We start from the raw sequence: 15,497 nt of genomic DNA on the forward strand, positions 1-15,497 counted from the left end.
TTCGTGGACTTGCAATCTCTCGTTAGGGATTTTGTTTGGGCTGGAAAGCCCTCATGAATTTCACAGGATGTTTTAACTAAACACAAGCGACAAGAAGGTTTTCAATATCCCCTTTTCCTTATGTTATGCTAACTAGCAGGGGTGGATTGGGAACTTAAAGTGACCCTGGAAAAAATTATTGAAGTGGCCTCACTTGGGCGGGTCCAAATCAACTGTAGGTGGGGCCAGCACAAAAGTAAGCCGGATTTAGAACTACTGGAATTCGGTTGTAACATTTAAGAAAACCTAGATGTGATGACTTAATACACAGTGGGTCATTTCTGAAGCAATGTAGGGAAAAGACTGCCAGCCCTGTGTTATAAAACTACATGAATCATTTTACATTATCTGCGACTGGTTTATGTGCTCAAACTTGTTTAATTGCCTTCCCATACATCCTTCCAATATTCCCTTCATAGAAACATATCTGACTTTGTTTAATAAGTTTAACTATTATGAAACATGGCAGAATTCTATCTCATCAGTCTGCCAGAGCAGCATATAAGCACCTCACCGCACTGTTGCATCTTTCCTTCACATCACGAGCTGTAAACTACCAGTCAAATTCTCTCTTTAATATATAAAAATGTGTACTGTGTGTTTCAAAAATGCATTAAAAATAATCCTACTATAAATGGCCACAAAGGTAAGATGCTTCAAGCATTTGCAAGAAAACACTTATTTTATAACAATTGTGTTTTTGTCCCTCAAGGACAATGCTTTGGGGTCATCCTCGACTCCTCCCTCTCCTTCAAACCTCAAATTTTGTCCCTATCAAAAGCCTGCTACTTTCACCTCCAGAATATATCCAAGATACAGCCCTTTCTCACCACTGAAGCCACAAAAACGCTTATTCACTCTCTTGTAATCTCTCGAATTGACTACTATAACCTCCTTCTCTCTGGCCTTCCGGACTCTCACCTTGCCCTTTGGTCTATCCTCAATGCTGCTGCCCACCACATTTTTCTCTCCTGTCGCACTATCTCTGCTGCCCCCCTCCACCGGTCTCTATATTGGCTCCGCATGGCCTACAGAATTAAATTTAAACTCCTCACTGAGATTTTGACAGAAATTTCTACCGTAATTGAAGGCAATCTGTGCGGCGCGATGTCTGCGCGCCACATTCCCAACAATTGAATTCTCTCCATTATGTATTAAAATGGTGTTACTCTCATTTACCTGTTATTGCAGCTTTCACAAGCTGGTTCTGGATTCTTATATGGATCCTGGAATGTTGGGACCTATTTAGAAAATGTACATGAAATATGGAAAATAATTAGTGAACACAGTACACAACACAGATCATGTAGTATATAACTATATAACTAGCAAAATATGCTTGATAAAAATAATCACAGATATCTGTATGTTTGGAAATGGTCAGATAATGAAATAAAATTGTAGCTGTATAAGAGAAATGGCTGCCTCTAGGGGTGGGGGGGCTCTACAACCAAATACAAAGATAAATATACAATAAAAATTAAGATGCGCTCAAAAACCCGTAAACATAAGTTTAATAATGATAAGAAAAAAATTACATAAAATTTGAAACTCCAAACTAATTTATTCATAAAGTAACAATATGGCGGGAGATTCAATTGCCGGCAAAGTGTCTCGTGGACATTCCTGAGACAACTAATTGACTCTCCTCTCACAACACAAAAAGCTCTATAATATATATATATATATATATATATATATATATATATATATATATATATATATATATATATCTTATATATATTATACAACAATTAGACAATTTTGTCTATATCTGGACTTACCTACCAGTCTATGGACTTGGGCTGCCACCTGTACATGTGGAAGTTATTTTGACAATTTGTTATTTATTTCTATTTTCTATAACTGGATGATAAGTAGAGCGCCAATGTCTAATTGCTGTATATTACTTTTATTGGTCTACACTCGGGCAGCTAACTTATACTGGTTTTTACTGTGTCACTAATAATGCAATGTGGAAATCAGGGAGCACAATTAATCAAATAAAGGAGTTCTGTCAAAAGATATATATATATATATATATATATATATATATATATATATATATATATATATATATATATAGTGGAAAAGGTAATTAGAATAGGACCTGTCCAGCAAGGAGAAGTACAGACAGGGTTAATGATCCTGCTGTTACCTAAAGAAAGGAGTTCACACACAGGTGCACAACATGGGTGTGATTGCTGTGTGTGTGTGTGTTTGTGTATATAAAAGGACTGTGGAATCTGGTGGGCGGGGCTTCAGATGCTGGCAAGCAGCCAGACGATAGTAACGGGCTGTGGTCATAGCTTGTCAGGAAGCCGTGGACTTTACTGCTTATGTTATGCTATTTATGCTGAAATTAAACAGCTATTGCTTAAGAAGACTGGACTGAGAAGTCATTTATTTGGTGGTTTCTACAAAGTGCTGTCATCGTAGGATCTTAAATGGACAGCCAAAACCACAGCTGTCCACCCAGCCATCCAGACAACAAAAGATAAGTTTGGGTTTTTCTTTTGTTGTTGTTTTTCCTATGTACTTGTCAGTGTATGATAATGGAAGCACAGTTTCACTATCCCGCCAGATCAGAAAGCAAGATGGGGGAAATCCTCAGAGCGCTAACTAATGTGGCAGCCACACAGCAGGCCCAGCAGGGCCAAATGCGAGCCGTCGCTAAGGCTCAGGTGGAAAGTAACAGAATGCTGCGGGCAGAGCATAGTCAGCTCAGATGAAGTGAGCACTAACCCGCTGTGTTGCAAAAGATGACCTCCTCAGATGACGTTGAGGCATTTTTATTACTATTTGAAAGGACGGCGACACCTCTTAAATGGCCAACAGGTGAATGGGTAGGGAAACTGGTTCCTTATTTGACGGGTGAAGCCCAGCGGGCCTATATGGATGTGCCTGAGGACCAGGCAGCGGATTTTAAGCATCTAAAGGTGGCCATTTTGGCACGAATAGGGGTGACAGGGACAAAGAAGGCACAACGATTCCATGACTGGCGGTTTAGACCAGGATCTGCAACCCGTGCCCAGCTGGCAGACCTGGCAAAGTTAACAAAAAGTTGGTTGAAGCCTGACCGTAATACACCGGTCAAAATGTTAGAAATCCTGGCTATCGACCATTGTGAACGAAATCTAGGTCACAAGAGATGGGTTCTACAGACCGCCCCTCAATCCTTTGAGGAGCTTGCAATGCCTATTGACTGGTATTACGCTGTTGGAAAATATGGCTCGGACAGCTCGGAAAGTTGTCAAGCCGGACTTTCAGCCGAAACCAATACCAGAGCTTGGGACAGACCACAAAGTGACCCCAACGAAGTGTTTTGAGTGTGGTGAGCAGGGGCACTTACGGAGACAATGTACAAAACATTCAGAACCGATGGATTGTTCGGTAGTTCGACTAGACCCCAGGTTTCCTGCTTGTTTCACCATGTCCTCGTCCACGGGAAATCCACTGCTGTTCCGGGTGACCGTCCTGATACAGCAACAAGCGGTGTTAGCGTTGGTGGACTCGGGTAGTGAAATCACCTTGGTATCTGGTGCTGTGGTTCCAGAAGGCCTGTCGACCCTGCTGCCATCAGTGAAAGCCCTGTGCATTCACGGGGGCACCGAGGAATATGACCGTATCAATCTTCCCATTACTGTAGAGGGACGAACAGTGCAAGTGGTGGCAGCAATAGCCCCAAGGCTGCCATACCCCTTTATTCTGGGGTGAGACTTTCTCCTGTTCCGGGAAATTATAGCCGACCGGATCGGTCAGGACATGCCGGCAACTGAGTCACTGCCCGGACCTCCGACCCTACTTGATCCTGTCTTTCATACCAAGGAACTGGAGATAGAGGCCAAGAAGCCGCAGTACCTGGAGCCTGAATACCAGGCTTTGACTGCACTAGGCCGCCGTCACGTTCCAGAACACAGGAGAGAAAAGTCCTAGCTGGAGAAAATCAGGAAGGAACAGAAGCCCTGCCAGAGGGTGGAGATTGGTCCCCAATATCCAGGACTGTGTCACTCCAGGACTTTGCAAGAGACCAATTTAATGATAGTGCTTTGGAAAATGCCTATAAATATGTGGTGGAAGTGAATGTAGTGTGGAAGGCTGAGAGACCAGCCACAGGAGAACCTTATTTTATAATAAAAGGGGATCTGTTATATGGGATAGCAGTGGTACAGGAGAAAATAGTTAATCAACTCTTGGTGCCACAGGTATTCGTTCCTTTGGTACTAACAACATCCCATACACACCTTTTAGGGGGGCATCTGGGAGAGGAGAAGACTCTAAATCGAGTGCTCCTGAGGTTTTATTGGCCAGGAATCCGTATGGCAGTCAAGAAATACTGTCAAGCATGCTCAGTGTGCCAGTGGACGGCCCCTAAACCAGCTATAATTCCAGTTCAATTTGAGGAAATTGCCATGGACTTATTGGGTCCCTTGGAGAAGACTGCCCGAGGGCATCAATATGTATTAGTATTCCTTGAGTACGCTACACGATACCCTTAGGCAATTCCACTAAGGAATATTAAATAAAGCACTATTGCCAAAGAATTACTGTTAATGTACACTCGACTAGGAATCCCAAAGGTGATCCTAACAGGTCAGAGAACCTCCTTAATATCAGGTTTATTGAAGGAGATATGCAAGTTGCTAGGGGTACAAAGACTGCAGACCTCGGTTTATCATCCGCGAACCAAAGTGTTAGTTGAGCTGTTTAAAAGGACCCTAAAGAAAATGATCAGACGAGCTGGTAAAACAACATCTGACAGAAGCGCAGGGATGGCAAAAGAAGGGTTATGATACCCGAGCCATCCTACGCACCTTTAACCCAGGTGACAAGGCGCTTGTCCTAGTACCAACTCAGGAAAGCAAGTTGTATGCACATAGGCAAGGCCCTTATGAGGTAATAGAGGCCATAGAGCAAATATATTACTTTCCCTATGGAGTACGGCAGCTCGGTAGACGGCGAAAAGAGCAAGTCTATCATGTCAACTTGTTAAAGCCGTGGGTAGAAGAAACCCCAACAATGACTTTGTCAGCAATAAAAACCGTGAACTGCATAGTCCCCGTGGAGTCTCCTCTGACACCGACTTAGAGACGACAAGCCTTAGAAATGGTAGCTCAGAATACAGACATCTTTTCGGCTACTTCTGGGTGTACTAGAGCAATTGAACATGACATTGTCACTACACCAGGAGTTATAGTTAACCAGCGGCCACATAGGATACCTGAGGCGAGAAGGGCTGCAGTAAATCGAGAGGTGGAGGACATGTTGCAACTTGGGGTAGTGGAGGAATCCACCAGTGAGTGGAATAACCCCATAGTCCTTTGGCTGAAGCCTTCAGAAGCCATTCGCTTCTGTAATAATTTTAGGAAGCTGAATAAAGTGTCTAGGTTTGACACCTATCCAATGCCGCGGTTAGATGAGCTAGTGGAGAATCTGGCCAGTAGGCAATATCTGACTACCCTAGATTTGACAAAAGGGTACTGGAAGTGCACATACAATTTTTACACAAGGTGCGGAGCATGCCATGGTGGGCAGAGCAACTGACATGAATTACATGAAACATATCATCACACTGGGTTCTGCACACCGCTTCTCCTTCTGGCCCGGCTTCTTTCACCCACAGCTTATGATGTCAGCATGTATGAATTAACCCCACCTATTCCCTACAGTATGTTTACTGTTTGTCTACAACAGTTAACGTTATATCATTACTCCTGTCCTTTTTATAACCTCCAATTGCATCTGCTACTAACACATTTTCTTTGTTTTTTACTTTACTTGCACAGAAATTAACTTAATGATTGATTCCTACTTTAAGCATCTATATAATACACTAGCTAAAGTATCCAGCGTTTAAATCATCAGGTTATTAAGTTATCAATGAGTTGGATGTAACTGTCAACCTTTTAAAAATAATTAGCAGCTTAGTAGCTCTTCCAACACGCCCATGAGTTGGCTGCCCAGTGTCATTTTTGTTTTTATAATAAATGTCATCCAAATCCATCTAGTGGAAGGCCCAGAACAGGCTCCCTGGGTCAAAGTTCTGCTCAGCGTACACCAATGGGAGGTCTAACCAAGACCTCAACCCCCTATTATGTCCTCTGGGATCCAATGTTATCAGTCTGTGAATTGATCATCCATACCCATCCAGTGGAAGGCTCAGAATAGGCTCCCTGAGTCAAAGTTCTGCCTACAGGAAGTCCAACCGGACCCTAACCCCCTAAAACCTGGCCACAATTTAACTGGAACACCTTGCGTTGGTTTCATCCCAAGCAGTGCAGGGGTGTCCGAATGCAGGCTCCCCAGATCAAAATTCTGCCCAGCGTACAACAACAGAGGTCCAACTGGGACCCAAACTCCCCCTACAACCCAGCCAGAATCCTACTAGACCACCTTGTATAGGTGTCATCCCAATCGGTGCAGGGGTGTCCGAATGCAGGCTCAGAACAGGCTTCCTGTGTCAAAGTTCTGCCCAGCGTAAACCAAAGGACGGTCCAACCGGGACCCTAACCCCCTAAAACCTGGCTTGATCCAACTGGACCACCACGCGTAGATTTAATCCCAATCGGTACAGGGGTGTCCAAATGCATAACCGGACAAACAAACAGACCAATGGCATATATATATATATATATATATATATATATATATATATATATATATATATATATATATATATATGAAAGTGCATTGTACAAAACAGGAAGTAAAGCTGGTTTCATTTGTCACATATTGTTTTCAGGTACACGTTCTAGCATGCAGGACCCTCTTATCTTCTCTTTCACTCTTTCATAGTTTGTTACCACTGCAGGAGGAGGCCTAATTTAAAATGTGCAGACAGATTTAGAATTATAACATATCAAGGTATATCTCTTTACTAAGAGTTTGATTTTGGGTTATCTACCCACTTGCACATGAATAAAAACAAGATTATTTGGGTTAAATGTTCCAAATTTAATAGAAATCATGCAGGTTATATGCATAATAATATAAAAAATTAGAGCAATAATACTGAAAATCAGTCTGAACATGAGACCCTTAAAAATAAACAAAAAACCCTGAAAATTATGTTATAGAACCAGATCAATTATGATCAACTCTGAGAAATGGTAAAAGTCGGGTGGTTAAAACACATGTTGATTTGCATTCAAATGCTTGCAGTAATTTTGATGAAGTTGTTTCAAATTAATAAACATTGATTTAATTGGCTTTTTGTGAAAATTAGTACACTACGGCGTGGAAGGGCTTATTACGCAATAACACTAGCGAACACTTCTTAATGCAATTACACTTACACATACATTTGTAAATAGTTCACCTTAATAAAGTTCCAGCACGCCTTTTATATTCAAATATAATAGATTTAATAGTTTAATATAATAATGTTAAAACCACTTTATTGACATCTGAGGTTCAGGATATAGGAAATGTATCATGTTTAGTGTCATACTAATCCACTTTTCACCATCAGACATCCGCTACAATTGGCTAAGCGAAGGCACCTTGCGTATGCTAGTTATGGATGATAAAGGATTAATTCCCAAAATGATAATGTGTTTGGAATGCTAATAGGTTGGTTTGAACCAGTATTTCGGCGGGCTCCTGAGGGAAGACACGTAGCCAACAGTTGGAGAGCTTCCCCCCCACCCTTGAGAGCATCGTTTGAACCAACATATGACCTGCATTCTACTGGACTGAACTAAATCCAGAACCAATGGAAAATGCTTTTACAATGGTTCTGTTTACTCTATGACATCACCACTGTTTTTTATGTACCCCAAACTGTATATAAACCAGGCACTGTGACTATCATTCAGTCTACTTTGATCACAGGCTTCAGGACTGAATGACTGTTTGCTGAATCCAGTGTGCTGCGTATGTATTGGCTGTACTTTATTATATTTAACTGTAATTTGTTACATCTTGCTATTAAACTTCTTTTGTGCATTGGAACCTTGGAACCACATTGATCGCAGTGGACAATATTTATTGATAGCGACTATACGAACATTATATATACACACACACACACTAAGCTGCAGTTCAATTCTCTGCACTTTGCCGTAAATTTTTTTAAAACGCCGATTTTATTAGAGTGAAAACCCGACGGGCATTGTCTTTAATAAAATTGTGATTTAAAAAAAATGATAGCATAGTGCCAAGATCTGTGGTTTGTCTGAACCACCACTTAGTAAAAATCCCACTCAGTGTCAGCGACGATGATTCTACAGTACTACTACTGAAGGAAACCAACAGGAAAGTAGAGATCTTTATAATTGTTATGTTGGTAATATTTTTTTAGATTGTAAACCAAATTACAGATTCTGGTGACCTAGTTAAATATTCTGTAAAGCATGTTAAAATTATGGAAATACAGGTTAATTGTTTAGAGCTTACATGAAAACATAGTTTCATTCCATATCTTGTAGTCACAGCAAAAGAACAGCACTAATAACATATGTAAAGCATCCATAAATTAATAATTTATTAATAAGGTAGATCAAGATCACATAAAAGTATATGCTTAAAACATACTTTTAGTAAACCACAACGATTAAAAACAACAGCACACAACATTATATGAAATGTGTATATAGAAATTCAGATTTATATAGATGGAATAATGTTACATTGGATGCCTTTTTGAGATGTTTATACAATCATTCTTAACCTTAAATTCAGCTATGAGTTTAATGCAGGTAGTATTTCGTTTCTTTATTTAACTGTTTTTTATAAAAAACAACACAGATATGTTTTTTTACTAAAACTTTTTTTAAAAAAAAAAGACATTAACACTTACCTCCATACTAATAGCCAGCATAAATCAGCAGGACTTTCCTAAAAGCCAGTTGATTAGTTTAAATAGAATTGTTATAGGGCAAGAAGGCTACTTTAATTCCAGACTTTAGAATTAGATTTCTATTTGAACAAATTCAGATGGGAAGTTGCAGGTACATATCTCAACAGACCCCTTCAAAAAAGCTGAATCGCAAATTGGTATCAATAACGATATAATGGATTAAGGTTATACTTCTGTTGCTACCTTTAGTTTTTGAATCCATATATATTGAAAAAAATCTTAAGACAGAACTGGGACACAGTGTCATATAATAATCCTTGCACAACATAGTTTCAGTGTAATTAGCAAATAAACATTTGTGGACATTTGCATTGCAAGCAAGCTATACGCATGCGCATTCCGCGTATACAACATAAACCTCTCTGAGGTAATGCGGTCTTGGTCATCATTACCAGACGGAATCTATTCATGCCCTGTAGCAGGTGCAAAAGATACTTGAAAACATGCGTACCTACACAAACAAGCAGGTCATGTAGAGGACGGGTCCCAATCGGCCTTAGCACTCAAGGCTGGTTATTGTTATTGCACTCTATTCTAAACAGATATACAATATAAGGCTTCCTCTATATCATGTACATATTAAATTAAATGTATAATTATTATTATCATTGATTTGTAAGTGCCAGTCAGTGCTGGAAAACTGGACATACATAAACCAGGGACATAAATGTAGACAAAATAAATGCAGACATGAGAACAAAGAGTAGGGAGGACCCTGTTCATAAGAGAGCTTATTTTTATTGGAGTTAATTGGAAGAGGGCACATCTGAAACAAGAGGAACGAGTATGGCTCAGAGTGGATATTGGGACAGTTGTGAGGGTGCTTTAGTGTGGGCAGGATATGTGTGAGAATGGTTTTCAGACAAATATTAAAGATTTGAAGGTTGTGGGGGAGACTGTCCGAGCGTGGTAGCGAATTTCATAAATGGGTAGCGCGCATGTGAGAAGTCTAGAAGGTGGGAGTAAGAGGTGATTACCAGAGATGAAGCAAAGTACAAATCAGGGAAAGGTCTAAGACAGCAAGTATTTTGAGATGATATTTGAGATGTATGAAGGGGTGGAGATGTCTTTGTAGATAAGGGTGAGTAATTCTGGAGGACACAGTAAAGGCAGTGTAGGGATTTGCAAAGTGGTGCGGCAGATTTGAGATGGCGAAAGAGCAAGGTCAGTCTTGCCATGTTAGTCTAAGATGGATGGAAGCAGATGAGTGAGAATGCCAGATAGCAGAATGTTGCAGTAATCAAGGCGGTAGATAATGACTGGATAAGAGTTTGAGTAGTATCTTGGGGAAGAAAATGATGTATACTGGCAAAATTTGTAATGTAGAGGTGACAGGATTGGGAGAGACTGGATGGGGGAAAAGCAGAGCGTGAAGTCAAGTGTACCACCAATGTAGCAGGCTTGGGAGATTGAGGAAATTGTGGTGTTATAGACATGAGGGAGAATTGAGAGCACGTGGTAACTCTGGGAGGGAAGATGATAAGCTGTTTCGGATATGCTGAGTTTTAAGTGGCATTGGGACATTCATGTACAGATAGCAGAGAGACAGTTGGTACAGAAGGGAGGGAGAGGTAGATTTGGATGTCATCATAATAGATGGTGGTAATCGAGGCTGAATGAACAAATTAGTTCCCCAAGACAATCAGGTGTACAGTGAGAAATGAACAGAGCCCTGAGGGACCCCAAGTGACACAGAGATGGGAGGAGAGGATGTGCTAGAGGTAGAGACACTAATGGAGCAGTCTCAGTGGAATGTTGGGAGCGGAGGCCCAATTGCAGAGTGGAGAATGGAGTATTCAGTCTGTAGAGGTGACCCGCCGAGAGACTGGTAGATGATTTTCACGGCCATCCCAGTACTTAGAAATAATGCTGATGACCATTAACTAAGGGGAGTTTTGCATTATGCTCCTGCATTAATGACTTGAAGCTTATCCAATGAAGATGGTATGATATGCCTGGATTACAGTATCTTCAACTGAGAAAAATGATCATAAGTGGGTGATTTAATTGTTTCACTTGGCACTAAGTTTCCCTGTATCTCTGATAGCAATTCTCATGCAGCACTCTTGGTACTAGCTACTACTTTTGAATAAACTGTAAAAGTTCCTATTATTTATTTTCCTTCTATGACGTATTTAAAGGGAAAATCCTCATCAAAACATAAGCATCAGAAAACATCCCTAAGCAGATAGACTTCACCTACATTTTAAATAACATATACAATATTAAGGGATAAACCCACGGAAAAGCTATAATTTCCCACTACAACCAGCATATCAAGGACAAATTACATGTGTGGCCTTTTATTTGTAGCTTCTGTCATTCTCTTGTACATTCCCCCATCAGGTAATTGCCACTAAGCTATTTACTTCTGCTTATCAATATCCTGCTTTCCCAATTCAAACATTATAGAACATGTTTCAATGCTTCTACTAACATACAAGGCCGTCAACAAAATTGCACCGACATACATTTCCTCACTTGTCTCAAAATATCTCCCAACTCGACACCTCCGTTCTGCACAAGATCTACGTCTCTTCCTCATCACATCCTCCCATTCCCGGTTACAGGACTTTTTCCGGGCTGCACCCACTTTGTGGAATTCCCTCCCTCGCACAGTAGGACTTTCCTCTAGTCTTAAAACCTTCAAGCGTTCTCTGAAAACCCACCTCTTCAGACAAGCTTATAATATTCCTCAACCACCATCTTAATCTCCCTAGATTACCCTATTACCGCCCTCTACACAGCTAACACAAGACAACAACCATCTGACCAACATTGCCACACACACAGCCCACTCAATACTTTTACCTCTGCATTCTAGCTGGTCCATTGTGCAATATGATGTAGCACATGCCCTTGTGTTTCAAACTCCCATTGTCCTATAGATTGTAATCTTGCGAGCAGGGTTCTCTTACCTCTCTGTCTGTATGTATTACCCAGTATTGTCTTATTAATGTTTGTTCCCAATTGTAATGCGCTACAGAATTTGCTGGCGCTATATAAATAAATGTTGATGATGATGCTTCTTTCCTGTCTCATCATCACTTGTGGTGGCCAAAGGCAATGCTGCCCGATCCCTCCTTTTCATCCCTGCCTATTTATTTATCTATCTGTGCAAGCATTGGCATTCCCTACTGAGCTACCTGCCAGGGCACCAACACAACCTTTATGGAATACCCGATGACAAGCAAGAAGGAAAGACATGTATTGTTGTATAGTATTCTTACATCTCCCTTGCTATGAACCCTCCTACATGGAAACAAGTAATTTACTCAAGAGCTGCCATGGCTGTCAGGAGAATAAATATTAGACAGAAAGAAATATCAGCGCTGATAAGCTATGTATCTAGAACGTATCTAGTAAATGCAACAGTCGCAGCTATGAAGGATTTGTGAGATCCTAATTAGTGAAAACAAAGTCAAGAAAAACACACTGCTGAGAGTGGCATTCACTCAAAAGATTAGGGGGTAGATGTATGAACTGCATTGTAAAGGGAAGTTTCCCTTTACAATGCAGCGCCGCTTTAAATTTAAGCGCTGAGGAGGCTGAACACGCCGGAGATGAAGAATCCGGAGATTCATACATTTACCCCTAGATCTGTGAAATGAAGATGATATAATAAAACATTTATTGCACAAAGCACTATACAATGAGTAATAAAAATCTATATAAAACTCTGAGTATATATATTTTGGCCTCCCAATCAGTGCATTGATATGTGTACTTTGAATACAGATCACCGGTGATATATAATCTTACAAATCTAAGCTCCAATGGCAATATACAGACTATAATATAAATTTTGTCTGAACCAATCTGTTTGTTCTCAATTAAATTGGAAAATAAATTGGAAAAAAAGAGGGGATAAAAATATGTTAGGCTTGTCGCAACAAGCACAGTCTATATTCTCTTAATTAATAAATGCATGCATATATTCAAATAAAAAAATAGTCTGAAGGAGGATCATCAAACTTCTGATATTGTAGATGAAACAGTAGGTAAGTAATCGTACTATATTCACCAGCCTCAGTAAATTGTACCTTACAGATAGCCGCTATGATCAGTCCCCTTTGTAGGATGTTTCAATCCGCTGACATGTCGCTGCTTTGAGCGGTGATCAAATAGGTTACACACAGTGATATTCACTGCTAGTCTTAATGTGTGGAAGAATGGAAGTGTATCCTCAATAAATCAGCCGTTTAGGTGACAGATCTTCTCAGTGGTAAATAAACATATGTGCACATACATTACGGGTGGAGTGAATATTCCGCTATGGTGCGTAAAAGTCACCAACGCTCTACTGATTCCATAGCTGAAGAGTTCTGAACTTCCACTGGCATTAATGTAAGCACAAAAGCTGTGCTGTGGGAGCTTAATGAAATGGGTTTCCATGGCCGAGCAGCTGCATGCAAGCCTCACATCACCAAGACCAATGCCAAGTGTTCGAGTGGTGTAGAGCACACTGGACTGTGTAGCAGTTGAAATGTGTTCTGTGGAGTGACAAAACTTGCTTCTCTGTTTGGCAGTCAAAGGGCCGAGTCTGGGCTTGGCGGATGCCTGACTGCATTACGACAACTGTGAAGTTTGGTGGATGCTATGGGTCTGTTTTTCAGGGTTTGGGCTAGGCCCCTTATCTCCAGTGAAGGGCAATCTTAATGCTTCAGCATACAAAGTCATTTTGGACAATGCTATGCTTCCAATTTTGTGGCAAGTTTGTGGAAGGCCCTTGTCTATTCCAACATGACTGCTTCCCAGTGCACAAAGTAAGGACTACAAAGACATGGTTTGATGAGATCGGTCTGGAAGAACATGACTGGCCCACACATAGCCCTGATCTCAAGCCCATCAAACACCTTTGGGATGAACTGGAACGGAGATTACGAGCCAGGCCTTCTCGTCCAACATCAGTGCCTGACCCCATAAATGCTCTACAGAATGAATGGGCACAAACTCCCACATCTTGTGGAAAGCCTTCAAAAAGTGGAAGCTGTTATCGCTGCAATAGGGGGACCAACTCCATATCAAAATATATGTATTTGAATACAATGTCATTACAGTCCCTGTTGGTGCAATGGTCAAGCAACCGAATACTTTTGTCCATATAGTATATAATAGTACTAGAATACAGAATGAGCTAGATATCAATATGAACTAAGTAGTGGAAAAAAACAGTGCTGCTAATAGTCATACAGCAGAAGCACAGATTCCAAAAAACAAATCGATTTATTTTAAAATGTTACATTTTCTAGCGAAAGTAATCGTGTGAATATTTGAAAAAAAAAAAACTGGCTGTTTGCCTGCAAGTGTCAACGCAGCTGCACACCCAAAAACACGCTATATATTCTCTTTTCTATTTTTCAATACTTGTCAATTTTTAAAGGGTCATTCAGAGAATCTATATTAAAAGGGTGTTTGCATACGATGGCATATTCTTGGCATTTTGGAAAATCGGTGACCGCATGTAGCACACCCCAGCTGCAAAAAAAAAAGTCATCTGCAATGCCACCAACTGCAGCAAGCCCATTAGATAAGTTAAACATAAAAAAAATCAATGTACGGTGCAAGAGATTCAAATGTTGAAATGCTATGCCCACACTAAATCAGGAGAGATGTAAAGCTGAATGTCATTGGTGTAAAGGTACCCTTCCTTTGAACTATATAGTTATCCAGTAACACCAGGTTGCTAATGCTGGGAGGTATGCATAAGCAATGGGGTGCTGTAAAATGCTGCTCCCAGGAGTTCCTTTCACCAGCGACATCATGCCCACAGGTAATCTGCTTCTCTTCCAAAGACTCAATATGCACATTTAAGTTTGCTTCCCCATCATGTAGTACAACATGGTTTTGCTACGGTGCAAAAGTATACTTTCTATCTGGATTTAATCATAGCTAAATAATAACCCTAAATTTATTGATGTTCGGTTTATATATGTGCCACCAGTTCAGACACAGACAGCAGACTTGGGAGCCTTTTGTTGTGCAAGTCTGATTTCAGCACCCAGAAACCGTCTTTCTTTTTGGCTAACTCAGTGTCTAGCTGGGCCATGGGATGGCCTAGACAGTATTAAATGTTTTTACAGATGCAGCCCATGGAATCCTCTTTACCATTAATAATTGTTTGTCACTTGTGCCCTGGAAACCATGCACTGTTAGTGCTCACAGAGAAATGGATTGGGAGTATTTGAAAACCAGGCAAACACATGCCTGCCAAATGTTTACAAAAATGTACATTTTGCTAATTTTCAGGAATATAGTTTATATTAGTGCACTTTATGGAGACTGCCTTGCATTTAAATCAACTAAACACAAATTATAGTGTATACTTACCCCTGACCAAGGAAATTCACCTATCAAAAGGAATCACAATAGGCTGGCATAGTGTTTTGGTTTGTTTTTTTTCTCTTGAGCCAGAGTAGAATAAAACTAGTTTCCATTTTCCTATTACCATCAACCTAAAAATTTTATTTTAATCAATCCAAAATAAGACTACAGCAACTATAATTTCAACATTAAATTAAGCACTTTAATCTTAAGAAAAGGTCTTCTTCCATTGTATCATTTGATCTCTTACACTGACTGATCTGGCACACATTAT

The sequence above is a fragment of the Mixophyes fleayi genome, chromosome 11, assembly GCF_038048845.1.
Source record: "Mixophyes fleayi isolate aMixFle1 chromosome 11, aMixFle1.hap1, whole genome shotgun sequence".
NCBI lineage: Eukaryota > Metazoa > Chordata > Amphibia > Anura > Limnodynastidae > Mixophyes > Mixophyes fleayi.